The sequence below is a fragment of the Mustela nigripes genome, chromosome 7 (assembly GCF_022355385.1).
Source record: "Mustela nigripes isolate SB6536 chromosome 7, MUSNIG.SB6536, whole genome shotgun sequence".
In the NCBI taxonomy this organism is placed as follows: Eukaryota; Metazoa; Chordata; class Mammalia; order Carnivora; family Mustelidae; genus Mustela; species Mustela nigripes.
In genome coordinates this window covers 134,461,961-134,486,454 of record NC_081563.1, presented here as the reverse complement: position 1 = coordinate 134,486,454, position 24,494 = coordinate 134,461,961, and the positions used below count along the sequence as shown (strand labels likewise).

Sequence of the window (24,494 nt, the reverse complement as noted above, 5' to 3'; positions counted from 1 at the left end):
TAGAAACCTCCAGGTGGCCATTTTCCTAATCAAAAATCGAAAATATTTCGTGTTTCAGAATGCTCGGGTGATTGGGGTGTCCGGCTTTCCTAAGGAATTGCTGTGTTTTGAGATCTTTGAGTTAACTTGCTCTCCCCTGGCTGCAGGGGAGGCCGGAACTCAGGATGAAGGATCGCAGGACTGGTTTCCTTGAACACACTGTTCCGTTGTTCCTCTCCCGCCACTCAAGAAGGTGGTCCCAGACTGAGTTCTCCAGAGGCAGACGCTGAGATGGAGTTTGCCGTGCAGGATGTTTGTTAGGAATTGACACCTGGGGAAGGGAAGGAGGAGAGGGGAGGGGAGGGCGGCGCAGGGGAAGTGGGGAGAGGGAAGGGAAGGGGGCAGGATCGGGCAGAGGAAGAAGCTGATTGGTGATGCAGGCAGGCTTCCCCCCGCGCCCCCCCAGCCCAGGGAGCTCTGGAGCATATGTGGTTCATCAGGGTCATCCCTGTCGGACTGAAAGGGTTGGACCTTTATACCCACCGCATTGTCTGTTCCCGGCTGTGAGCTGGGTGCAAAGAGGGTGCTCTTGGGCAAGATGGCATTCTGCAGCTGAGACACATCGTGAGGCTAAAGCTAGAGGCTTCCAGCTGACAGCTGGGACTTGAAGGGGGACCTGGCCGGTGCAGCAGCTCGTTCCCCTCAGAAGAAGAGGTGAGTGTGAGCCGACACAGAAATGGAGCTGGCCGGTATCTGCAGGGACTGTCTCACCCAGTACCAGGAATTGGGTTTTACAGCATTGCCAGTAGTGTGGGAGAGCTGGAGGGGGCATTTTTGTTCCCGACGTCCCTCACAGAGGGACACATGACAGCCATCTCCAGGAGGGTACTGAATGTACGTGGCATCTCCCCCAACCGAGGGTCAGCTTCGGTCTGTGCTTGGCTGAGCGCTCTTGTTATCACGGGGGACGGTTTGAACAAGCAGACGCACAGTTTCTCCCTGCCCAGCTATGACTGGACAGCAGGGGCAGCTCTGGGGGAGGAACAAGAAGACAGCTCATCTGTGAGTATTGTGGGAGGGCTGGGCATTTTATGATGATCTAAGTCGAGTCAAAGAGTTTCTGATAAGTATTCCTAACTCTCCCATCATGGCCAGCCATTTTGCTGTGTAATTGAGTTTTAAAAATTGTGTCTATGTATTTTATTGGAATAGCAGCATTGCAGAGACCGTGCAGAGAGCTCACCCATGTCCCTCGTCCTGCTCCTATTGCTAACATCTTACATAATCACGGTCCTTCCGTGGAAACTGGACAACCAGCTCTAGTGCATTGCTACTCACGAAAGTGCACATTTTGTTTTGATTCCACCAGTTTTCCATTAATGTCCTCTTTCTGGTCCAGGATCCCATGTAAGGAGCCACTTGCATGAAGTCATCATGTCTTAGTCTCCTCTAGTCTATAAAGTTTCTTTCTTTGTTTTTCATGACTGACCGTTTTGAGAGGCACTGGTCACGTATTTTGTGGCATATACCTTAATCTGTTTGTTTGTTTGTTTATTAGTGGTTATGGGTTTCTGGAAAGAATACCACAGAGGTGACGTGTCTTCTCGTCACACTTTGCTTCTTCCCTTCCTTTGTGCCTTGTTTGTTCGTTCATTTGTTCTTACTCTCTCCTTTTCATTTACCTGCAGATTTTCATTTTTGTGTTTACATACAAATACATAAATATATTACTTTGTCTAAATGACATGCAGAGGAAAATTAACTCTATTTTTAAAATTCAGTGTCCAAATATTGTAATACTATGCATTGAATAAGCTTTTATTTTCTAACTAATAAAAAAAAGATTTATATTTTTAGAGAGACAGAGCGAGAGAGGTTGAGAGACAGAGCATACAGGGAGGAGGGACAGAGGGAGAGGGAGAGAATCTCAGGAAGACTGTCCACTGAGCGCTGAGCCCCACGTGGGGCTGCATCCCAGGACCCTGAGATCCTGACCTGAGCTGAAATTGAGTCAGAAGTTTAACCGACTGAGCCCCCCAGGTGCCCCTATTTCCCAACTAATTTTAAGATTTATTTTTACTCATACACTAGGTTCCTAATATTTTGTCTGTAAATATCTCTTTCCCTTTTTAAAATTGAGCTACACATAGCTTACAATTCATAATTTTAAAGTATACAATTCAGTGATTTTTAAGTATAGCACATGTTTGTGCCATCACCACCACCTAATTCTAGAACATTTTCATCACCCCAGACTGAAGCCCCATACCCTTTAGCAGCCACCCCCCATTCTCTCTTTTCCTCAGGCCCTGGCTACTGGTCTACTCTCTGTCCTTATGGACAGTAAAGTATATGCCCCACTAGGCTGTGTTCAACTCTTGGATCACAAAACCCTCCATTTTCTGACTTTGTCATTTTTCAGATTCAAAAACAAAGAAACAACCAACAGCTCTAAGTTTCCTCTTTTAGAACTCAGTGTGGAAATTATAAGAACATTTCAAAACCAGAAACTTCTTCCTCTTAATCTCTTGACTTTCAGGAAGATTCTGTGAATAGAGAGTGAGTTGTTTTCTGAACACTTGAATGTAGGGAACAGGTCAAGCTATTTTTTATGCCTTTTTAAAAAGAACATTTTTTTCTTGGTACTCTGCCAGATCTTCTTTTGGAAACTTAGGCAAAAACTAATTTACTTCTCCGAGTCCATTTTCTTATGGCTGATTCACAAATTGTAGCAACTGAGTCAAATTAGTGACAAAAAGCAGGGGTTTCTTGTGTGTAGAAGACAAATGATCTATCTTGTTCCGAGTTCCGTTCTGAGTTCTTGATGCTACTCAGTCTGGCTGAAGGGTCAGGTGTATTGAATAGAAAACCTTCCGTGGTGTCCAAGCATAATCTCTGTATATGTCCTGGTTAGAAGGCATCTTAGACTTTATAATTGTATTTTCTTCCTTAATCACAAAATGGAGGCTCCCCTTGTTCCCTTGGCTTGGTTAACACTTGGGTCCTCTGTTCTGAGTGTTGTGTTTCTTGGTGCCATTATGTCGGTGAAGTCATGACTGTAGGGTCTGCATGCTTGAGTTGTCTCAGATCATGGTGAGGTAGTGCAGAGCAGGGCTTTCCACCCATGCCTGGGCATCTGGGTTACCCGGGGATCTTGTCAAAATGCAGCTCCTAGTTCAGTAGGTCTGGGTGATAACAATGCAGTTGGTGCAGAGACTTGACTTTGAACAAGAGAGAGATCTAGCCATTTTTAGACTTGGACTGGGAAGCGGTGCTATGAGGAACAAGCCCAGTGTGGAATTCACTCTGATGCCAGCTGGGGACGAGCCCGCAGCTCTCCGACAGCAGATGTCCCTGCTCTTGTGTTCATTTCAGTGCTTTCAGTGTGTGACCAGTGATGGTGTCCAAAGGCTCCACACTGGGGCTGTCCAAAAGGGTGATTTGGGCCTAATGTTCTGACCTTCCCAGAGAGTCTGTGAGCCTCCTAATGTCTTTAATACATTCCCTGTTTAAGTTGGATAGAGTGGGTTTTGTTATTTATATTCAAGAGTCTGACCCCTTCTTGCATGCCAGTTTGGGTCAATAGGTGTTGGCCATCTGGAGATCTGGGTAAGAGGTCCCAAGGCTTCATCAGCATGGGAAAAGACTGCTGGGATTGATTAGCAATGTCTGCACTGATGCGGAACTAGGGACTAAAACCGTGCATGGTATGCATTTGTCATCCCCGTGTTGTGGTCTGTAGTAGTTTCTCAGGTGGTGTAACAGATTACTGCAAATTTAGTGGCTTAAGACAACAGAAACTTACTCTTTCACAGTTCTGGAGGTCAGAAACCCAAAATGGGTTGGCAGGGCTGCATTCTTCCTGGAGTCTGTAGGAGAGCATCTGTTTCCCCGTATATTTCAGCTTTCAGAGGCCAACTGCTTCTCTTGGCTCACGGAACCTTCCTTTCGTCTCAAAGCCAGCAGTTAGAATCTTTCAGAAAGAAAACATTCTCAAACTTCAGCTTGTGTTAAAATCACTTGGAAGTCTTGTTAGGACACAAATCCTCCCTGTCCCCACTCCTCTCGGTTTCTGACTCAGCAGGCTTGGAATGGGGTCCAAGAATTTGCCTTCCTATCAAGTTCCCAAGATCCGGACAGTCCTTTCCAAGGATCACACTTTGGTAGCCACCCGACTAGGTTGTCCACTTTGTGAAGGCAAGAACTATGTCTGATGGGTTCTCTGATGTATGCAGTTAGGACATTGTGGGTCCTTCATGTAGGATCAGCTAAATAAGTAGCCAGACCTGTTTTTTGTTTTTTAGAGCCATATCAGTGCTGATACACTAAAAACACCTTTCTATGTGTGCAGTGAACAAAATGTCCCCTCCCCAAAGATGTTTGTGTCCCAGTCTCTGAGCCTGTGAATGTGTGACTTTACACACAAAAGAGACTTTGCAAAGTTGTTTAGTACCATGGACCTTGAGATGGGGAGATGATCCCAGGTTATCCGGGTGAGCCTCATCCAATCCTCACAGGTGGGCAGCCTTGCCCTGCTGTCCTGAAAAGGATGCAGGTGTGGAGACGCGAGAGGGGCTGGATCTGCGGCCGCCGAGGACAAAGGGGCCTGTTGAGGAGAATTGTGGGGGCCTCCAGAAGCTGAAATGCAGACGGTGAGCAGCAGAGGCTCAGTACTTCCCCGAGGCGGCAGTGTTGGTGGGGCCTGGGACCTGCGTGCGGTCGGGCCCCAGAGCCTGGGCTCCTGAGCGCAGGTTGTGCATGTATTCCCTCCTTCAGACTTGCCAGCCCGGCTGGAGCTAGGGTGAGGCTGGCTGGTCTCTGGGTAGCCAGGTTTAAAGAGGTGCTCCCTCTCAGGTCCTTCTCCTCTTAGCTTGGGCCCTGCCTCACGGTGACCCCTTGGAGCAGTGTTACATTCGCTGCATTTTACAGAAGAAGCGGGGAAAGGCTACAGAATCCCCGTAGGAAGAACCAGACTTGGAATCCCAGGCATGCTGCTCTAGGAGCTTTGGACTTGGCCCATGAGCACGCTTCTCAGTGTGGACACCCTTCTGCTCCCTGTCCTGATTTTCCAGGTGCCTCCTCCCCCTTCCACAGAAGCAGCTGGGCCTCCTATGTGCTGTGGGTCTGGGGCTGAATTAGGGCCGTCCTTGGACAGCCTCACTCTCCCTGTTTAGGGAAACAGAAGTCAAACCACTGTTGGCAGACGCTGAGAGAGAGGGAGTGGCTGTTGGTGGTGGCACATGCAGAGCGTGGCGCGCGTGGCCTCTGCTGGCACACGTGTGCTGGGTTGGAGAGCAGCGTCTGTCACTTGCATCCCCCTCTGATGCTGTAGGAGGCTGCTGCTCCAGGCAGTCACCTGCTGTCAGCAGGGGCTGAGACTGGTCCACACAGCGGGGAGGCTTTATGCCGTGCTCGGTGTCTGGCCTGCATCCCGGAACATCTGCAAGGCCGCCCTGTGGGGGCTGCACTTCTCTCCCTGTGCCAGGCCCCAATCCCACGGTCCCCGGAGGAAGGAAAGGCTCTGGAGGCACAAGACGCTTCAGCTTCTGGGAAGACACTCCCAGACTGGGAAATGCTCGTTGGAAAGTGCTTCTCCTTCATTTTAAGGCAGGTCCTCACTGAAGATGCTCACATTCGAGGGTGTGCTCTGAGCTCCCTTCCTCAGCTTCTTCCTTGTCGTGCAGGACTAGGGAGGGCCCACGTCTCCAGGGTGTGGCCATTCTCTCCTGTCCTCTAGAACTGGGCTTTCCCATGGAGTCCCCTTGTCAGCGTGTTCCCCAGGATGGGCCTGGGCATGCAGGAAATGCACCTGTGTGCGGCCGTGAGCCAGGGAGGGGGCTGGGCCAGAGGCCCGAATGTTCCCAGCCGGACCGACAGCAGCCCTGGAGCTGGCAGCCCCCGCAGAGCCGCATTGGCTTGGGGTGAGGGCCTGGGCCACACTTTGGCCTCAACTGTCATCCAGTGTGGAAGTCCTCCGCCCCCCTAGTCCGAGGCGAGATGTCCCTCTCAGCTGAAGGCAAGCAAGCCTCAGAGAAGGCCTCAACTGGTGGCTGTTGGCTACGGCACTCCCTGCAGCTGGGGAAATGGTCTCAGTCCTGGAGGGGACCAGGCAGCACATGAGCCCCCGCCACAGCTCATGTGTGTGGCAGCTAGAGGACACAAGCCACAGGGTCACACACACTTCCATCTGTTCCTGTCAGTCAGGTCTGCGCAGGCTGAGCTGCTCTCCCAGCGTCAAGTTCTAAAGCCAGATAGGAAGAGGAACTTAGGAGACATCAGAGCTACCCTCTCAGACCCCAGGGAGCTGCTCATGCCTGGAGAGGAACAAAAAAATTCATGTCTCTTGTCTCCTGAGCACCTGGGTTTACACCTGCTGAAAGTTGCACAGGCTAGGCTCTCCCTATCTAGGTGATCGCCTCCCAGTGCAGAACAACACAGAACACGGGGAGTGCAGCTTGCATGTGGTCCGTGTGCGAATTATGTGACTCTGACATGTGTCTTGGCCATCCATCTGCCCAGGGCGTCCTGTTGTAGTTGTAGAATATCACTCATGTGCTCTGCTCCTGAGGAGCCAAGAAGTGGTGTCTGGGGCTGAGACAGATGGACAGATGGACACAGAACAAATGTAATAGGGCATGACAGACACTGCAAAGACAGAACAGTTGAGAGCAGGTTGGAGGAATCAGCACTGACCATTTGCCATGACTCCTCAGCGTTCCTCTGTTCCCTTGGCTTGCTTTACTCCGTGGAAGGATTTGGTAAATAAATGGTGGACCCAGGGAAGTTCTCTCTCATTGAGTGAGACATAAAACATCACAAGGGTTCGTATCCTTCAGAGTCCCATGAGGCTGACCATGAATGTGTTCTCATTTCACGGAGTTCATAATTTAAAGGAACATTGGTTGACGAAAATAGCTACTGACCTCATCTGAAGTGGAAGGGGACAGAAGGACATTAAGTGCTCCAAGGACGGTTGGGTTGACTTATTTGCACTGGAACCTTCTTCCGTGAAGCATAAGGAGAAAAGAGCTCTGTGTATATGATCTGAGCCATGGTAACATGAGTGTTTTCTTAGCCAGGAATGATTTTTTTTTTCCTTCTTCTTTAAAGTGAAGGTTTTTATAGGAAACATTCCTTTCAGAAAAAAAAAAAAAAAGCGGGCTTCATGGTCTTGCCTCAGATGTGCTCTTACTTTTCTGAAAATTGGGATTTGCCTGATGGTGGGTTCCTTGCATGGCAGCTGTAGGGGAATGGGCTTGGCATAATGTCAGTCCAAGGGGTTGCCTTCCACGTGTGCTGATGTGGCTGAGATGGTGTGTGGTGGTTGAATGCGTTTTCTGCTGTCTGTCCTGTCCTGGTGTCGCCATTGTCTAGCATCTGCAGAACGCTGGCTCCGAACCTTTGCTTCTCTCTGGTGCTTCTCTGCTCATCCACGCTCATTAGCTTTTCTCCTTTTGGGGATCACTGGTATGTTTTGCTTGGTAACGGGTCACAAGTTTAGTGTGATCTAACACCCAGTGCCGTTCATTCATTCACATTCCGGAAGGGAGAAGGTACATTTCCAGAAGTCAAACCTCAGTGACAAAGCACAGATTTTGGCCCTCCATGAAATTGCAAATTAGTGACTTCATGGGTCCTGAAATAGTATCTAATGAAACTCACCTCTGTTCATTTATTTGGTCATTCATTCATTCACTGACTCCTTCATTTGGTCCCCTATTTAATTCTTCGGTCTCTGCTATGCACTGAATTGGGTCCTTCCAAAATTCGTGTGTTGATGCCCTCTACGAGGTAATTTGGTTAAAGGCCTTCATAAGGGTGGGGCCCTAATCCCATAGGATTGCAGCCTCAGGAGAGGAAGATCTCTCCCTCTCTCTCTTTCTGTCCCCGCTCTATGAGGGCACAGCAAGAAGGTGGTTGTCAGCAACCAAGAAAGAGGGCCGTTGCCAGAATCCCAGCATGCTAGTACCCCGATCTGAGACTTCCGGCCTCCAGACCTGTGAGAAGAGAAACTTCTATTGTTTAAGTCACCCAGGCTATGGTATTTTGTCATGGCTGTGTGAGCCAACTAATGCTGTTCCTCATTCATTCAACAAACATTTGCTCAGTGTGTGTCAGGCACCAAGAGAGATATTGGTCATGAAACGACAGCCATGTCATTGAGACATTCCTTGTTGGTTGCCTACTCATGGCTGCCCTTCTTGGTCCTGGCAGCAACACATTGTGTTGGTGGTGGTGTGCCCCATCTCAGGATCTTAATCATGACTGGTCTCAGTCTCTCATGGCCAGTTGGGCTCCCCTTTCTTCACAAATGTATGGGGTACAGGCACGTGATCTGGTTCTAGTCCAGGAGTAGTAAGGGGAGGTTGTCTAGGGGCTCCTAGTGATTAGTTTTCCTGATTGAAAAGAGAAAAGCACATAAGAAGATATACTTTTTGCCTCTCCTAACTTGGTTTCTGCCTGAGATACATTTTGCTGAAGAGCCAGTAGTTGGAGCTAGGGCAAGCCATGTTGCCGTCTTGAGCAGCGAGAGAGAGAGAGAGAGAGAGACAAGGTTGATTCACTGACACTGGACCACTGAACCTACAGAGATGTTTGCCAGGTAGAATAATTAACTGCTTTTCTCTCTCTCTCTCTCTCTTTGTTGTCTAAGCTACTATGAGTATGCTATTTTGTTATTTGTTGCCCACAGCAACAAACTGGTCCTTACTGGTATGGTCCCTGCCTTCAAGGGGCTTAGAGTCTTATGAGATGCGTAGACTCTCAGATACTGACAATGTAGCATCACAACAAGTATTTTAACGGAGGGATACAATAAAATGGTATGTAAGCACACTGTGCCTTATAACCAAGGGGTTCTTTCTACCCATAGTAGTCTCTTTTGAGGAGTGATATTCAAAAATGTGTTTTCTCTTTGATGTCTCTTCTTCAAGATGACCAAGATTCTCTTTTTAAAAGCTGTGTCCTACTTTGGGGGCAGAAGAAGATGTCAGGATTGTATAATCAAAAAGGATGGGGACTGTGATGAACACCACCTGGTTCCCGTTCTGGCTCCACCTTGTATCGCCTGGGGGACCTTGACCAAGACACTTCAACCCCAGTTTCATCATAGGGGTGACAAGTAGGGATAACCGTGGGACCCGGCTGAAGTGTCTGAAGTGTAGCTGCTTTCTGTGAATGCCCATCACTTGCAGGGTAGCCTTTGGTATAAAGAATCTTTAGTCTTAGATGATTCTATAGATGAATTTTAGGAGGGTAGACATCTCTCTAATGTTAAGACTTCCTATCTAAAAAGAATATTCCTTATTGTTTTTTCCTTTATGTCTTAATAAAGTTAAACTTTCCCCCACATGTTTCTTACATTTGTCTCTGTGTGTTACATCGTTTGTGCTGCTGCTGCTGTGGTAAGTGGGGGATTTTCTTCCACTTAGCCTGCACTCCAGTGGAGTGGAGTTCTGCTCGGCCGCCCGAGAGCTTTGACAGTACAGCCAAATCGATAAACACCAGAATCTTGAAATGACCTAAGCCATAGACTCAAGCTAGTATGAACAGGCAGATGTACTTTGCTATACCCAGCCTCCTTTTTATAAAGCAAAGTGCGAATAAGAACTCCGACTCTGACAGCCGCTGACTTCCACCAGAGGCCAGGCAGAGGAGTGGAAGGATCTGAGCTGGGCTTGGAGCCAGGCTTCACTTTAGAGCCCCAGGTTCTTTATCCATAAAATGGGGCCAATCACCGCTGCCTTTTGGGTTTGAGATAATAATGTTCAACACTGAGCATGATGCTTGGCATGTTGTTGACACTAAGTTCATGGCTAAAAGTGTGGGTTCTGGGCTCAGATCACATGGGTTCAAATTCCTGCAACCGGACATTTCCTAGCTGTGTGTCCTTGGGCAAGTGACTTGACCTTGCTGAGCCTCTGTTATTTTCTCTGTCAAGTGAGGATAACAATAGTGTGAGCTTTCGGGGGCAGCTGTGGCAATGAGATGTGACAATCCTTATACAGGGCTTATGGAGTGCTGGGTGTGGAAGTTCTATGAGGCCAGAGACTTCCCTTCCTCGGCCACCCCCGAATCCCAACATCACTGAATGAAGGAATGAACGAAGGGGTGAAAACGTTAAACCTAAAACACGCGGTGGTCTTTGAAGACAACTCACATCCATAGTCCTCAGCTTTGAGTCCGTGTTTCACAATTCATAAAAGGGGATCAAGACTGGCGGTTCACACCTGGAGACTCTTTTGCCTCAGGGGACATTTGTCAATGTTTGGAGACATTTTTGGTTGTCACAACTGGGAGTGCTACCGGCATCGAGTGGGTAGGGCCCAGAGGTGCTGCTCATACCTCACGGCGCACAGGCTCGGCCTCCACAACAGAGGATTGTCCATCTGCAAGAGTCAGTGGGACCCTGGCTGAGAAGCCCTGGTACAGGCACAGAATTATTGCTGCTCCCTTCGAGTTTGTCAGACAGCTGGTCTGGTGTTGGGTGAGGTCATCTGACCCAGAATTTCCTGGTGACTATAAGCAGTTTCCCAAACCATAAAGCAAAGAGCTGGTCCCTACAGTTCCCCAAAGATGTTGTGGTTTCTCTTTGATTTGACGATTTTCCAGATGTCCTGGTGGTAATTTACTGGCTCAGCCTCTCCTTGGATCAAATACTCCTTTGGCATGGGATTCGCTAAAATTAAAATTCCAGGAGATTGAAACTTTCCCCTTTGAGAAAAAGCTCATGAGATGAATGATTCACATGCTCCAATAAACCATGGACACCCTGGGACTTTTTTTTTTCTTTCTTTTTTTGCTTTTGTTGGCTTCACTATTCCTTATTCATCATGTCCTGGTTCCTTTATTCCCAGTCTCCACGGCCTGCTAAATTGTTGAACAGCAATAGACAAGGCTCCTCCAGGCCTAGAGAATGCTTCTGGCTACAGGGATTTCAAGAGGATGCGGTGGTTGAAGGAGCCTGTGAATGGCACCATCACTAATGCCTCCTTACTCCTGGGGACTGGGGAGGGAACAGAAGGTGAGAAATCGCCTTTACATTTTAAATGATACTCAGAATGCAGGGAATAAAGTAATGAGCATGTTTTGATTCATCAAATGCTTTCTCAGCAATAGTCTGAGATCAAACGACACGCTAGGGCAGAGGTTGCTAGTCCGCCTTCCCCACTGTGTATTCTCCACTGTGCCATATGAATAGCAGGAATTACCCATGGCCGCCCAGAGCAAATACTGTTTCTCAGCCTTCCTCCCAGCTAGATGTGTCCATGGGCCTAATTCTGACCTATAGGATGGGAATGGAAGTTATGTGAAGCAGCTTCTAGCAATATTCCCGAAAGAAGAGCTGATGGATGCCCCCACCTCTGCCCTTTGTTCTTTCTTTGTTTTTGCTGTTTGGAGATAACTGTGATGGCTGGAGCTCCAGCTAACATCTTGGACCATAAGGACTAGGGTTACAGTCCAGGAGTAATAATCTGGAAAGAATATGGGTCCCTGGGGACTTCCTGGCACAGAGCCACCTTACCAGCCATGGATTGGCTGCATCTGGACTTTTCCCTCAGAGTGAGAACATTTCCATTTTTTAAAAAGCCGCCATCCATCACCCTCAGTAAAATGTCCTCCTCCCTGGTCCCAAGACATCATAGCTGCTGCTCTCCTCTTGATGTCTGTACTTGAGAATGTGTTTTCTTCCATGAAAACTCTTCTGACTCTAAGAAGTGGTCTTCAGACGCTTGAGAATGTTGTCCAAGGAAAATGCCTTTGAAATGACAGAGGACAGGGAGATTGGAAGCTCTACGTGTAGCAGGTACTCAAGTGTGAATTCCATGAATGATGGAGGGCATTCCATCTTCATGAACCTGGAGTACTGTTGGACTCTGGCAGGAGTGTCAGTGAATGAAAATAGAAATTCAAAGTTTTAGGAATACATGGTTAAGTGGGAGAGAAGAACGTGCAAATACAGAACCGCAGCAGAGCCATAATAGGTGTGTAACATCATGGGGGTTTAAGGTGTGCAATATAATGGTTTGATGTGTGCACATATAGTGCGAGGATCGCCACAGTAAGTCTAGTGAGCACTCATCACCTTACATTTCTTTCCTTGTGAGAACTTTGAAGATCTCATTTCTTAGCAACTTTCAAAGATACAACATAGTATTGGCAGCTGTAATCACCAAGCTGTCCATCACATCCCCAGAACTTTATTATACCTGGACGTTTGTACCTTTCAACTACTTCTGCCCACTGTCCCCCACTTCCCACTCCCTGGCTGCCAGCAACTACCAGTCTCTTCTGTTTCTACGAGGTTTTTTTATTTTTATTTTTTAAGATTCCACATATAAATGAGATCATACAGTATCTGTCTTTCTCCGTCTAAGTCACTTCACTTAGTATAATGCCCCCAAATTCCGTTCACATTGTTGCAAAAGGTAAGATTTCCTCCCCTCCCTTTTTTCTTAAAAGATTTTATTTATTTGATGGAGAGTGTGCATGTGCGCATGAGCAGGGGGAGCCGCAGAGGGAAAGAGAGAAGTAGACTCTCCGATGAGCAGGGAGCTTGATGCAGGGCTCCACCCTGGGACCCTGGGACCTGAACTGAAAGCAGACCCTTAACCGAGTTGAGACACCCATGTGTCCCAATTTCCTTCCTTTTTATCACAGGACTACATTCTTGCCAACAGCACGAAAGTGGAGGTGCTGTCCCACTTCCACACTGACCCTTGAGAGAAATGTGTCTCCTCTTCCCTTTTTTCTCCTTGGGGACAGGAATGAGGACGACCTGGTGGGAGCTCCCGGAACCCCATTGGATCACAGGTCGGAAGCTGTGCGTGGAGGCTGGCAGGACAACAAAGTAGACACAAGCCATGCATTGCTTGGGTGGTGAGGAGTTCTCGTGCCAGCCCTGAGGGCTGCTCATTCATGTTTTACTCAGGTATTACACTCAGTAATACCTTTCCCAGTAAAGGTTGGCGGTGGAGCCAATAGGCACTCACATTGGTTTGCCCGGGCTTCCGTGAGAAAGTGCCGCACACGCTTCTTTCCTTACAGTCTGGAGGCTGGAAGTCTGAGATCAAGTCTTGGGCAGGTTTGGTTTCTTCTGGGGCCTCTCTTCCCGGCTTGCAGACGGCCACCTTCTCACCTTGTCCATACGCGGTCTTCCCTTGGTGCGTGTCCAGATCTCCTCCTCCTGTAAGGACACCAGTCACACTGTTAGATCCTGCCCTCATGGCCTCTGTTTAACTCCATGACTTCTTTCAAGGCCTTGCCTCCAAATGCAGCCACATTCTGGAGGTTAGGGCTTGGGCATACGGATTTGGGTGGGAGATACAGTTCTGCTGATAACAGCACGTTAGCAACAGCATTAAATGTGATTTTCTATTGTGTCATGTTCCACCAGAGACTCTGAGGACTGGGCCAGATGCTCGGGTCGCCTCAGAAATGGCATAGTGTTCCTCCTGCAGCAGCTGCTGTGCACCCACCTTCTTCCCCTCCCCAAACAAGACAGTCCCCGGGGAAGTTGTGTTTGGAGAGAGTCATTGTGCTTCAGTTTTTCCTTTGGTCAAAGGAAGCATTTTAGGAGATGGACACAAGTCTCTAGGAGTCTGAGGGTTGCATGGATTGGCGTGTGAATCCTGTCTGGCTGTTGCTGGTTGGGGGGAGGGTGGCCAGGACCTGTGTTGGGAGATGGGAGGGTTGTGTTTCCTGCCCCCCACTGGCTTGTCCCAGAATTTCTCATTCTCAGCACTGTGGACTTTCGTGGTTGATAATTGTATGTGTGTGTGTGTGTGTGTGTGTGGCGCACGCATGCACATGCATGTGCCCCTGCATGCATGAAGGGTGTCTGTCCTGTACAGACATTGTAGGATGTTTGGCAGCATCCTTGATCTACACCTACTTAATGCCAGCATCACTCCTCTTTGTGACGACCAAAAATGTCTCCAGGCATTGCCAGCTGTTCCATAGGGGCAGAATTGGTTGAGAACCTTTGGTGTATCCCATGGGAGTGAGCTACACTGGGTGAATCTGGATGGACTTTGGCCAAGAGGATCACTTGGAGGGTGGGCAGTAAGGTGAGCCTATGAAGGGGAGGACTACAGAGTCCCTTGAAGCCCAGGAGGAGAGCTGTGTGGTCCGCCGAAGGGTACAGGTGGCACCACCCCTGCGGAGGGTGATGGAGGGGAGGGCCCCCCATCAGCAGGTGGGAAGAGGTAGGGGCATCTCCGAAGAGCCCTGTGAGTGACAGAATCAGCACCTGGAGTCTGCCTCCTGCAGCGGACACCCAGGTGGGAGAACACTCCTGATCCCATGAGAGATCGCTGCCCTTCGGCGAGTGTGGGGAGAGCTAGCCAAGCCAATAGCCAGGAGCTGAGTCAAGCAATTTCATTTCCCTTGACCACAGGCTTCCCAGCGGCAGGCAAGGCCCTGCTGAGACAGGAGACATTTCCAGCAGCTTAAAGTATTATTTGGAATTTGGACAGGACTGGGTTTTTTAATTACTTAAGAGGGACAGTAAGAGCTTTGGCGTCTGCTTGCAGCTTTGCCAGGGGCAGAGAGAACTCTGTCAACAGAAGGGATGTAAGGCCACAGAGAGATACACTTGCTTTCTTGCTTCCACCCTGCTGAGCATAGTTATTCAGTAAACTGGGAAAGGAAAACATGTGAAGGGCAGAAAGGTTCTGGAATCGACAAAAAAAAGGAGAAAGACTGGAATTTCTATCTGTTGCATCTCCCTGGCTCCGTGTGCTTTTCATTGTCTATTTTATAACTCTGCAAGTTGTAGAGAGTGGAGATGATGCAAATGAGTTTTGTCCGTGGAATACAAGTAATTGCTGCCGCTGGGATACCGACTTTCTACACTGCACCGCAAATTCAGCTCAGCATTCCTGGCTGCCTCTACCTGGGTCCAGTTTCATGTTTTCCTTTGAAATAGTGCTAGCATCTTTCTGGTTCCTCCATTCATTCATGAGGTTTTGACACACATTCACTTTATATTTGTGTGAAAATCATGGTTTTACTTTTTAAACAAATGATTCATTAAAACCCGGTGATGCTGTAGATGAACGTGGGCTCTGGGATTCCTGTCTCCACATTCATCGCCCTGTGTGGAACCTGAGCTCTCTTAGTGCCTACGAGTATAAAGCTCTCCTTGCAGTGCATACTCAACCTCCATGTTTTGTGTTCCTTTCAAATTTTCTCCTGTGATTGAGTTCAAGTTTTAAAGCATTGTGGTCTGAAAATATACAGGGAATCATCCCAGTCTTTTGGTACTGGTTGAGACCTGATTTGTGACCTAGCATGGGATCTGTTCTGGAGAATGTTTCATGTGCACTAGAGAAGAATGTGTATTCTGTTGCTTTGGGATGAAATGCTTTGAATGTATCTGTGAAGTCTATCTGGTCCAGCCTGTCATTCAAAGCCCTTGTTTCTTTGTTGGTCTTCTGCTTAGATGCTCTGTCTTTTGCTGTGAGTGTGGTGTTAAAGTCCCTCACTATTGCTGTATTATTATCAATGTGTTACTTTAATTTTGTTATTACTTGGTTTATATAAAGGGCCACTCCCAAGTTAGGGTATACATATTTACAACTGTTAGATCTTCTTGTTGGATAGACCCTTTAATTATCATATAGTGTCCCTCTTCATCTCTTATTAGTCTTTGGTTTCAAATCTAATTTTTCTGAAGCGTTGCACCCCAGCTTTCTTTTGATGTCCATTGAAAAGCATCCTATAAAAGAATGAATGGGTCCACCAGGAAATTAGAGAAACATTAAAAAAAATTCATGGAAGCAAGTGAAAATGAAGATATACCTGTTCAAAACCTTTGGGATGTAGCAAAGGTGGTCCTAAGAGGGAAGGATGTATCAGTACAAGCCTTTCTCAAAAAATTAGAAAAGTCTCATGGGAAGTACAAGGCAGCAAACGCTTGTTCCTACTAAGACTTGTGTAATCTTCTGATTTCCTAATCTATGTAACTGTATAACTAACTCCCATAAAATTAGTATCTTTAGAAAGAAAATTAGAAAGACTTCTTCCTGGCCATTTTTACACTATGCAACAATGCGTTTCATTTGCAAAATAGAGATTGCACTTTTATTTATTTATTTTTTAAAAAAGATTTTATTTATTTATTTGACAGACAGAGATCACAAGTAGGCAGAGAGGCAGGTGGAGAGAGAGGGGAGGAAGCAGGCTCCCTGCTGAGCAGAGAGCCCAATGCGGGGCTCGATCCCAGGATGCTGGGATCATGACCTGAGCCGAAGGCAGAGGCTTTAACCCACTGAGCTACCCAGGAGCCCCGGCACTTTTATTTTTATTGTTCACGAAGGCTCATCCACTCCAAAGACTTTCAGAGTACCCACACTGCAGCTTACAATGCTTCTTTTCCCCCCTGCTCTGTGTTAGTTATTTTATACTTATTATGCATTCTTTGCTTAAAAATTCTGCTGATCAATCATTTAGTCATTTACCCTAGCCTAATTCTAAAAATAACCGTCTCTTGTCCTGATTACATACTGTTGTCTCTCTGGTTGTAACAGGCCCACATCCATGACATATTAATAACTAAAAGGATAAAATTACTGTTCTCCATGCAAAAATGTGTGTGTACCACTTCTAGTGCTGTGTTTCCTAAGATGAGTAGACAAAACTAACTGCTAGCTTCTATTGCTTGAAAAAGTTGTCATACTTAAGCTTATCCTTTTAAAAAGAAATTTATTGTTGACTATAGAATACTGAGGGCTGTCATGGACTGTTGAATTGATTAAGTTTTAAATAAAGATCATTATTTTTTTTACTGAAAAAAATTAGAAAAGTCTTTTTTTTTCTTTGATTTAAAATTAGAAAAGTCTTAAATATACAACCTGACCTTACACCTAAAGGAGCTGGAGAAAGAACAGCAAATAAAACCTAAACCCAGCAGGAGAAGAGAAGTAAAACAGTTTAGAGCAGAAATAAATGAAATAGAAGCCAAAAGAACAGAACAGATCAACAAAACTATGAGCTGATTCTTTGAAAAAAAAAGAAAATCAGTAAGATTGAAATGCATACTTCATAAATTCCAGTGTTCTTGAGAAGAAGGTGACTTAGTGAGGGTCTTCCAAAGAGCCCCACTTGATTTCCTCACCAGTGACTTGCGCAGGAAGGAGAAGTTGGCTGAAGGGCACCATGACTTTCGTCTGAGCAAGTTTCTCCTTAAAATAAACAGCGGTGTGCGTCTGCTTGCCTACTTATCCTTTTAAGTGGATCTCCTCCTTCAGCTCTTCCCAGGGTAGAGTTCTGACCTGCAGATGAGCGTTGGTCTCAGAAAACTGAGACAGAGCCTGTGGACCAAGCAGCAGGAAATAGGAAAAAATCCATCTAACGTTGTATTTGTAGGTTGACCTACAAACCCTAAATGTGTTTTATCAAAGCCCTAATGTGTTTTGTCAAAGCCCAAGAACTCAGCAACATGGCTTTGCAATTGGCAGTGGGGATTTTTGTTCTCAACAGCCAGTTATCTCAGTAAATCATGCTAACAGCCCATTGAAACGGCAATCTAATTTTATTTAGAATCGCCTGTAATTTGTGCATTATTTTTGAAAGGAGAGATGTGAATGAGCTGGCACATTTCTCCCTCTTTCAATTACCATGTAACCTCTCTCTTTTTTTCTTTAAAAGCCCAAACATCCTAATAGGAAATAGGATTGAGTGAGTAAGTTCTGGTGCACTGAGAAGACGGGAGACCACCCATCTGAGGAATCTGGCAAGCCTCTCAGTAAATATAGGTGATCTGTGCCCACTCTCTAAAAAGTTGTTTCTCAGCCCTGCTCTGGGTAGTGCAATTTTTCATATCATTTTTAGGTTCATTTTGCATATGTGTTTCGTCTGTAGGAGTATACTCTATTAGCAAGTTTTTCCCACTTATAAATCGAATTATATTCATCATGGAAAAAGAATACAGAAAAGTTGAAGGCAGAGACTAAAAATAAGATCTACTACCCAGGGCTTAATTATGATATTTTATTTTTAGTCTTGGTTTTATGAAAACCAAGATGTATTTGTAACTAGAGTTTGTGCTCCTTCCATGGGATTTCTCCCACCTTTGCTTTATTAAATCCGGTACCGGTGCCTGGTCTTCTCCAGCAGGGAGGAGCTCAGGGAAGGGGCGGGACCGCGGGCCGACAGTGCCTGCACTCCTCCCTCTGCCGTGGTTATTTACACATCCACGCTCATTGGTGGAAATAAAGAGGAGTTTCTCTGCACCAGTGAGTAATTGTCTAGCCCCAGGGGTCCTGGAACGGCTCCAACCTGGGCTCCTCCTGGCAGTGACAGGCAGGTATGATCAGACCTCCCTAAGTGGTGCTTCCAGAGCTGTACTAGTCACAATAATCACTGGGGATCTGACAGAGATGCAGATTCTGATCTAGCAGTCCCCAAGCGATGGGTGTGCTGCTGGTCCAGACAGCTTGGAGTAGCAGGCCTTTGGGGGTGGTCCAGGTCTGCTCCTGGGGACTGTGGCATGAGGTTCTTCCGGACTTTTGAGCTTTCCTGATCCTCACAGAAAGCCCAAAGCAGCAGATCTGATAGAGCGACAGGGCCTTGGTGGTGGGGATTTGGGGATAATCGTTGTGCACCCATGAACAAAACCCCCTGGATCCTGGGTAAAACCCAGAACCTTAACAAAACCCTAGGAGGGGTTAGAGAAGGAAGATCTGAGCCTGACCTAATGTCACATCTTTTAACAACTCTGCAGGAGTGGGGCTTTGAGGTAAAATTAAGTTGATTTATGGAAAATAAAGAAGTGTGCACTTCTTTTGTACATGAATTTGTGGGCTGAAATTGTTCCTGCTGTTTTTATAATGTACATTTAAATAAATTCACAGTGGGTTGCATATGCATTTTTCAATCCTGTTTTCCTTTGAGTTATGATATCATGAACACCTCCCCAGCTCATGAAATAGTCTCTGAAAATAACACCTTTAATAATTCTGTTTCTGGGACAGTGAAGATGTAGTCCATTGTGTTCAGCCCTGTGTCTTCAGTCACACAGTGTCCAGCTCAGGATAGGAGCTCAAGGACTGTCTGGGATTCACGCAAGCGTGGATGTACCTCGGTGAATGAGTTCTTTGCTGTTTGCCACTTAGATTGCTTTTAGTTTTATAAAAAATACCACGGTGGACATCCCTGATGCAAACCTTTGTGCACAGTCTTGACTCTTTCTTTAGGTATCTGTACAAGTGCATTTACTGGTCAGTGGGCCCGCACAATTCAAATATCCGGGTATTTACCGAGAACTTGCCCTTTGGAAATGTACCAGCTTATGTTGCCATCAGCCATGCTCGTTTCGTCGTGTTCCTGCCAATGCTGGGATCGTCATGCAGGAAAAGCAGAGCCTTGCTAGGCCTACAGGCGATCTCATTTTTGTTTGAATGAACATTTCTTTGATTACTAGTGAAGCCGAGCAGTTGTTTTGAGTGTGCTTTACTGATCTTTGTATCTCTTCTTCTTTTTTTCTTTTTTTCAATTTATTTATTTTCAGAAAAACAGTATTCATTATTTTTTCACCACACCCAGTGCTCCATGCAATCTGTGCCCTCTATAATACCTACCACCTGGTACCCAAACCTCCCACCCCCCCGCCACTTCAAACCCCTCAGATTGTTTTTCAGACTCCACACAAGGGGAACATTTGAGTCTTTTGCCCATTCTTCTGTTGGCTACACCAGCACATCTGATTGGAGGGGTGAATGTGGTTCATCTTCTGTTTTCTCTGATGATACCTTTGTTCATAACTCTGCTCAAAAACACAGAATACAGATAGAAATTTAACTTAATATGAAACAGGTGCTTGTTGAGATCCCACAAAGGGTTAAGCCACTGAAGTACGGGGCTCTTAGGTTCCCGGAAGGCTGAGCACGCTGTAAAATAAGAATTTACAGATTGGGCCAGAGAAATGATTTCTCTCTGTAACGTCATGCCATCTAGTGGTTCTTGAAGACAGTGCAGGAACAAAAGCCTTTACGTTTGGGATTAAAACAGCTCCTTTAGCCTTGTAGTCTCCAGTTCAGGCTGCCCGCAGTTTCTGCCTCATTATTGGTATAGCCGCCAACTGGATTTCCCCTCTTGGTTCTCTCCCTCCTTATCCATCTTTTCCTTGTAGGGTGACTGTTTTAAAATAGCCAGTTTTCTGTTTAAATCCATGCAGTAGCTAGTGGTTGTTCTTACGATTAAGCTTAATCCCTTAACTGGGTTCATGAAGCCTTCTATGATCTAGGTCAGGGTGGGCACACTCTCTGTAAAGGGTCAGTTGGTAAGTAGTTTGGATGTGGGGGACACACAGTCTTTGTTGTGACTTCTCAGCTCTGCATGGGGGCTCTTGATTGCACCCGGGCTGTCAGTTTTTCCCTCTTCAAGCTTCATGCTCTGGCTGGCTGCTCGCCCATTCCCCCTGTCTCCTACTTGGGTGTCCCTGTTTGGTTATGAGCAGAGAGGGGGCACCCAGCCGGTTTGGGGATCAGAGCTAAAAAAAACAAAAAACAAAAAACAAAACCCCAAAAACAAACCAAAAAAAATCACTACACAGTCTTTGGAGTTTTTTCTGGCTTACAAGTAAGCTGGAGCCCTGGGAGCACAGGCTCTGCCCGCCACCCCCACCACCCCCCGAGGTGTGTCTGTGTGCAGACCCACCCACACAGGTGGGATTGGGGTACTGTGTGTCCCCCTAAAGTTCAGAATTTAAGCTAATAACTGCTAATTCAAATAGGCTCTGTCCTGCTACCATGACATATATGCCTTCATAGGAAGACCCGTAAGCACATATAAAGTAATATTCATAATAAAACCCCAAATTCAGGTTTTACATGACCAAGTTGGCAAATAAGTTTTGTTACTGTTGTGCTTGTCTGGAAGTTCCCTCCTCCGGCCGGTGGTGTTTGGGGACTGAGGAGTCAGATCAAGGGATATGGGACACATCAGTGACACTCCACCGAATTTATTTTTGCCTTCCTTTCAGCCCTGCGACTATGTTGTTGGACTTAAGATTTTCAGGTAACTTATACTGTCCTTGACAGTGAAGACATGCTGTGCTGTTTAGCCAGGTGTGCTTCTGGGCCCCCAGCAGAAGAGACTTGGCTGGTTAAATGGTCTCCAGGGGCCGGTGATGTAAGATAAATGGAGGCGAGTCTACCGTCCGCTCTGTGCCGGTCTCCACACTCTGTAGAAGCAAAGGCAACACAGTGGCCGCACGCACGTTTTGACAATCACGCAAAGCTCTATAAAGTGCTTTTATTATTTTATTTTATTTTAATTAATTTAAGAGCAACAGATCAAGTGTGAGCGGGGTGGGGGCAAAGGGAGAGGGAGGGAGAATGTCAAGCAGACTCTGTGCTAACCACAGAGCCTGATGCGGGGCTCGATCTCACGACTCTGAGATCACGACCTGAGCTGAAATCAAGAGTCAGAAGCTTAACCAACCAAGCAGCCTCCCCTACAAGGTACTTTTAATGCAAAGCATGGCACAGTTGAAAACATTTCATGAAACTATAAATCAATTAACAAGCAAAATTTAAGAATCTCATGCTCTAAAGCTAGCTTCCTCCCGAAACATTAAAGATATCTGCTCAAAGTAAAAGAAGCTAAAAATTATAATGGATGAATTAGAAGCAAATTTAGATAAAACTGACATTTGAAATTTGAAAATTGAATAGTGTTTTAATTAAGCATTTAAGTAAGTCCTACGATGTGTTCTTGTGTCCGGCGTCCTGTTGGTCACTAGTACTAAGGGGAGGAATCCCTTCACTGCCTCTTAATTAGGCACATGTGTGGGCGTGCACACATGTGTAAGATGGCTGTGAGACAGCTCACACTGTCAAATATTCTTCAGCCACTGCGAGAACTGCTGTGGTCACCCCCTAGCTGATAAGTTATCTGGAATCACAAGGTGGATGGCCGCAGATGTTGGAAGAGGGGTGTTGGACACCTGCGTTTGATGTTCCGTGAAATGCATCCAGGAGAAGCACTGGTCCGCTTAGCGGATTTCCCTTTTCTTTTCCCTAAACGTTCTTTTACTCCAACTCCCTGCACTCGGTCTCTGAGGCTGCACAACCCCCAAACCTTTGTGTGTTTGAATGCAGGTGCATTCTGGCTTAAGGACCAGGACAAGGGATGCCCAGGAGCATTTCCCAGGGGCCTGAACAATGTCAGTCCTGAGGGCCAATGGTGGTGCTGTGAGTCCGAGTGACACGATTCCTTCCGGCACCTGTGTGATGGGGACTGTCGGTTTATAGGACATGCAGGGCCTGCAGAGCTGAGAGCAGGGACCCTCTCACTTGGGTTGGAGCATGAAATAGATGCTGTATATGACAGGTTTCTTTTGAAGCTTGCTATTCTTTTTGGCTTTGGTGCAAGAGAAGAGTGACCTAGAGCCTCCCTTAAAAGAGGGAGGTGGATTCTAGGATGGGTGGCTTTGAGACAGTCTCCTGCCCGGTGTTGTTCTTGGAGTGATTTATAACCCAGAGCAGAGGGCACAGCCAGAAGCTGAGTGTGCTGTTTTCTCATAATTTCTTGAGACGTGGGGCTCCACAATGCTGCTTTGGGCTTTGGAAGGCCAGAAGAAGCACTGATGTTCTTTCCTCTCCTACTGGTGGGGTTGTCCTGAGCCATCGGGAACTGGTAGTGTGGACAGTCCCTCTTACCAGACATTGGTCCTTATGGGGAAGATGCCAGCCACAGTGGCAGCAAAGAGGCACTTCCCAAAGGTCAGTGAGTTTTTCTAAGTTGAAGGCCATGGAAGAACATGGAAACCTGATGACAGAGCCCCCAAGGACCCCCAGACAGGGTCAGTGTTGGCGGGCTATGTATGGGAACCGGGAGGTCTTCTGTGGGCAGGAGGGGCAGCTTACCGGCAACATTTATGTTACTGACTTCCGCCTGACCATCTCCCTGAGCTGGTGGGCCTGGGGCCTTCAGATTATACAGAGCAGCCGCACCTGAGCAGATGCTGATTTAGACAGCATAAGAAGGAACCGTATTGCAGTCTCAGGAAGAACCTCGCAGAAGGATGGAGAGCAGGTGTTGTCCGTAGATCGAGAAAGTATGTCAGGGGTGCTCTAGGGAGAATAATGGCCAGAGGTGTCGGTGTCCTCGTCATCATCCTTGGGACATGTGACTGTGTTAGGTTAAATGGCAAAGGGGAACCACAGTAGCAGAAGGAATCAAAGCAGGGAGACGATCCTGGGTTATCCAGTTGGGCCAGGATAATCCCAAAGGTTCTCAGAAGTGGAGGAGTGGGTAGGGGGGAAGGTCAGAGAAGAAACATCACAGCAGAAGCCTGGCAGCTTGACTGTGCAGGTGGAATCTTTGGAAGCTGGACCAGGCCAGCAGAGGGACCCCCACAGGAGCCTCGGGAGAGGAGCACAGCCTGGCCACATCTGGATCTGAGCCCATGGGGAGACATTTTCAACTTCTGACCTGCAGAACTAGAGAAGATCATGACTTTTGTTGTTTGAAGCTTCTGAGTGTGCGGTCATTTGTTACAGCAGGAGCAGCAGCAGCAGCAGCAGCAGGAAACAGATACTAACGCAGTTCTTGTGCTCTGGGATTTGCCTGTATCCAGAGTCATTTGCTTCTTCAGAGGGTCACTGGAGAGGGCTCCTTGGGGTGCTCTGGGTCCCTGCACTGTCCCCCGACATGGGTGATGCACTCACACTCGCTGCTGGCAAAGCCCATTCCCTCTGTTCTGGCTCCAGGGCAGAGGAAGGGACGTCCTGCAGCCTCTTCTTGCTCTGCTTCCTTGCCTTGCATTCACACTGTTGACAGAGACCCTTCCAGATGGTTTCAGGTTCTCCGTGCAGACCTCCTGGCCCTGGGGAGGGATACATCCTTGTCCCCCCAGGCAGCAGGGGGGTGGCTACCTCTGCTGCCTTCTCTTCTTGCTGTCGCATGCCCACTGCTATAGCTCTGTATCTCATGCACCCCAGAAGATTCGGAGTGAGCTGTCAGGATAGTGCCCTTCAAGCCTCTTTCCCAGGCTGGAGGTTAGTGAGAGGACCAGTCTTTGCCTCCAGGAGGTCCATTTCCATCGACCCACTCCCGGGGGGCTGAAGCAACCCATCCATGGCTGCAGGTGTGTCCCAGGCGGGCTCTGAGCCCTGGAGCCTGTCCTCATTGGCGCCATGGCCATGGCTTGCCTCTTTCCCATGCAGGTGTTGCCCCTGCTCCCGGGCACGCTGCTGGGGAGCCAGTGACCAGAGCTCTGACACCTCCCTTCTTCTAGCTATCAAGTGAACGAGCTGGTGCTTGCAGCCGCGTCCTTTGACTCCGTGTCCAGGGCTTGGTATCTAAAGGGTCCCTTGGTGGCCTAAGTCACCAGTGGTCCATGCTCTGCCAGTCGCTGTGTTCTCATCTCTTTTGTGCTGTTCGGACTGGACTGGGAGGCTGCCCTCCAGCTTCCAGAGAGCTCACTGGGGAGGCATCAGTGTGTTTTTACCAGGATCATCTCCAAACCTCTGGCTGGGTTTTCTTCTGAGCTTTGGGATTCCACT

The 24,494-nt window shown here is 47.4% G+C and overlaps 1 long non-coding RNA gene across 1 annotated transcript in view; it reads left to right on the top strand.

Moving 5' to 3' along the window:
- Positions 1-480: 480 nt before the first annotated feature.
- LOC132022811 (uncharacterized) overlaps positions 481-24,494 on the top strand; it is a 52,307-nt gene continuing 28,293 nt past the window's right edge. Inside the window, exon 1 of the long non-coding RNA XR_009405740.1 lies at positions 481-693. This is a non-coding gene — a long non-coding RNA (uncharacterized LOC132022811). The remainder of the gene's footprint in view (positions 694-24,494) is intronic.